This window comes from Engraulis encrasicolus, chromosome 3, assembly GCF_034702125.1.
Source record: "Engraulis encrasicolus isolate BLACKSEA-1 chromosome 3, IST_EnEncr_1.0, whole genome shotgun sequence".
Taxonomy (NCBI): domain Eukaryota; kingdom Metazoa; phylum Chordata; class Actinopteri; order Clupeiformes; family Engraulidae; genus Engraulis; species Engraulis encrasicolus.
The window spans coordinates 39580558-39584500 of NC_085859.1; positions in this window are offsets into that span (position 1 = coordinate 39580558).

Sequence of the window (3943 nt, forward strand, 5' to 3'; positions counted from 1 at the left end):
ACACAAACACACACACACACACACACACACACACACACACACACACACACACACACACACACACACACACACACACACACACACACACATTCACAACCTGGGATGTGGGAGGTGCAGCAGTCGAGGCAAGAGATAATCATGGCCTGTACCGGAAGCTGAGTGGCATATTGGGTCAGGTACGGTCTGATTTAAAGTTGTAAACCTCCTTTCTATTATTCCCAGTTTCTTTCTCTTTGTCCCTTAAAATCTTTGTCCCAAACAATTGTAGTAAAACCGGTAACACTTTATTTTAGGGATACATCTATTAGCACTAAGACATACAATGTTCCTGTATAAGGGACTGTTCGTTATTTATTTTTGGGGTCGCCGGAAGATGTCCACCTTTGATCGTCAAATTTTGCATGACCCTCCCCTAACGAGCTTCAAAACTTTGATGACCCTCCCCGCGACGCCGTCAAAAAAAATGCATGACCCTCCCCTATGGAGAAGTAGTAAATAGCCCTATTCTACCTTATTTTTTATTTTTTTGACAAACGTTGATTGACCAACGCTGCTGCTAGCTTACTGGATGTTATTGTAGGCGCCCTCTTGAAAACTATAGTCTACTTCACGAACGCGGGGGCATTTCATACATTTATAATTTGATTTAGCTTATGATAACTTATGATAGCTCTTCGACACAACAGAACACAACGGGGTATGAATCTGTGATCAATTTTAGCTAAATGGAGAAGCGTTTCTGAGGCTATGTTACATCAAAGCATACAAACAAGGTAGGAATGCTTTTTTCTAATAAATGTGCCAAACATTTTTGGATGACCCTCCCCTAGCCAGCTTAAAAGAAATTGATGACCCTCCCCTCAGCAATGAAAAAAATGACGTGACCCTCCCCTATTTTCTTCCGGTGACCCCGAAAATAAATAACGAACAGTCCCTAAGTAACTTGTAACGCATGTACAAAGCAAAATCAAACATTTGTTAGTCATGCATTCGCAAATGTCTTGTTCATGCACAATAAGGGATTTATTACCAATTTAACCTTAGTAAGGACCTAGTAGGCCTTAGCATTTGCTTAGTACATGCCTTACAAGTTACTTATGCAGGCATTAACATTGTATGTATTAGTGCTAATAGATGTATCCCTGAAATAAAGTGTTACCGTAAAACCTAATGTAATCCTAACTTTAATCCCAATATTCAAACACACACACACACACACACACACACACACACACACACACTCCCCTACTCATTATAAGAAGAGAAATAGGAGATGAGAGGTAAGCAGAGAAATAGAAAGTGTTTCACACAGAGAGTGTTTCACACTGTGCTGTTCAGAACAACAAGTTTCAATGAACTGCATGTGACAATGGACAATGGAAAATATGCCAAAAGATGTACATTGTATCAATCAACACACCCATGGCTGTTAGTGGGCTCAAGTGTTTTGGACACGAACCAAAGTGTGTAAAATCAGAATGACAGGCCCAGTGCCCAGTGTGTGTAACAAGTTCAAGTTCAAGTGTTTTTATTTGTCACATACAAATTTCATGTAGTGAAAGAAATGAAAGTGTTCGTCGTCAAAATATATGTTTCCTGCACACAAACATGCCCTTTTTCATGATTACAATGGCAACCGGGACCATAAATTCAAAGCATTCACAGGACTTTATCACGAGTGCTTTACAGGAATATAGCCTATCTGATTCTATATTTCCCATTTCCTTGTCGCTATGATTCATGGTCTCTATAGTTATCATACTGTCACTTCTCAACCCGCCCCTTATAAGTTAGAAGAATATGGACCTTCTCGTTTTGCTCTGCTGGCAAAACGAAAAAAGAACATATGCTGGCTTTGTTGTTTGGGTAACCACTTACAGTCTAACATCTACTGTAAGATCTGTACATGTCAAGTGACTACATCAGCTTTCTGGAATACCGGTAAACAAAGCGAGAATGGAAAGAGACCCAGTGAGATCGCTGCATGTGTGGATGTTACTGTGGGAGTTTACAGTCAGTCACAGACAGTCATTGTCATGGATCACTAGTGAATGACGGATGTAGGCCTACTGTATTTCAAATGATCTCAGAGAGGAACTCATTAAATATGTTCAATTTCTATTCAGGATGTTACTGTAATGGCTTAGTAAGTCCTTTAATGGTAGACGTTGTGCGTAGGTGGAGGCTGGTTGCAGAACAGATGAAGTCCCATGTAATCAGTTTGTCTTGGTACTTCCTCTGAGAAATCTCATCAGTGACAAACACACACACGCGCGCACGCACGCACACACACACACGCATGTACGCACGCACGCGCGCACACGCACACACACACACAAACACACACACAAAATGCCTCCTGAGAACCATGTGAGTTGTGTAAGAGGGAGTGATATTCCGGTATGTCAACATTGATACAAAGTTCAAAATGTCATGAAAAGTCTAAAAAAGTGCCATTTCAAGAGATTAAGACCACAATGAAAACTTAAAGACACACAAGCACATAAACGTTACATTGTCATTCAAGGATTATGTCATTATTCCATTATTACCCACAGTTACACACTTGACATCAAGTTTTATTATAGCCAATTCAACAGCGAAAAGATACAGTTGCTTGGGATGTTCTTTGATGTGCTGTTTGAAGAATTCAGTGTAAGGAAAGAGAGTGGGGAGGAGTTGCGTCTGTGGGGTAATTGCGTAGGAATAGTCTCAAAGACATGTGACCATATCACGTGACAAAGGCCTATCACTACACCATTAGACACACATAACACAAAACAAAATGATACAAAATAAAAAATACATTCTTCAAGAGCAGTTTAGAATTGTTTATATTTTATTTTAGGAGAGGAGATCTAGAAGCAGACAGTGCCATTGATTTCCTAAAGGGACTCTCGACATTTGACATCAATTTTGAATTTTGAAATCAACCAATTTTGAAATCAATCATATGGCAAATTTTGACATTCCCCATTCTAACTCCTTTTCTATTCCCCTTTCTAACTAAGACGGAAAGACTTGAAAAAAATTAGGGTGTAACATAGTGAAATGATCTATCAAACAGTTTCTGCGAAAGTCTGTACTCTCTCAAAGTGCATTTCTAGTTGAAAATATTTTGCCACAGTACTAGTTCTAGGCCATTAGGCTACTCAGAGTCTATACTAATATTTATTCAGTAGACTTGATAATTTATGGTAATAAGTTTATAACAGGGACCTTGTCTTCACAGCTTATGTTTAGAGTTTAAATTAAAAACTCGTAGCCTCGCACGTGACCTGCAGATGGCGATGCACGGCTAAAACCTGAGCTCCGCTTGCAATCCGCCTTATTTTATATTTTTATGATAGCAAACAAGATTTGATAGTACCAATTTGTCAGTAATGTCAAAGCAGTCGAGACTGTTTCACTCGCGGGAGGAGGACCGCTCACCAACAACTAAAAAGAAGTTCAAAGAAACTCCGGTGGCGTCGAAGGCAAAACTCGATGGGGCTATGTTGGCAACAGCTAAGCTAGCCCTCAGTGAGCAGAGGCTAGAACTACAAGAGCTAGTCAAGACGTCTGTTGGAGAAGCCATAGAAAGCATCTTGAAGCCGCAAATAACTGAACTACAGACCCAGCTCCAGGCAACTAGTGACAAAATTTCATCCATTGGCGGTCAGATTGATCAGCAAGGAACATCAATAAAACGACTTGAGTCGAGGTGTGACAACATCCAAGCCTCAGCTCGCTCTGACAAAGCTACTGTGCGGGCTCTACAAGCAACTGTAGCCGAACTCTCCGCTAAACTAGCTGACTTGGAGGACCGAAGTCGCCAATCGAATCTCCGCCTCGTTGGTCTGCCAGAGGGCGCAGAAGGTAGCGATGCCATCTGTTTTCTAGAGACTAACATTCCGAAATGGCTCCCGTCACTGAGTCACTCGTCGATTCGGATCGAGAGAGC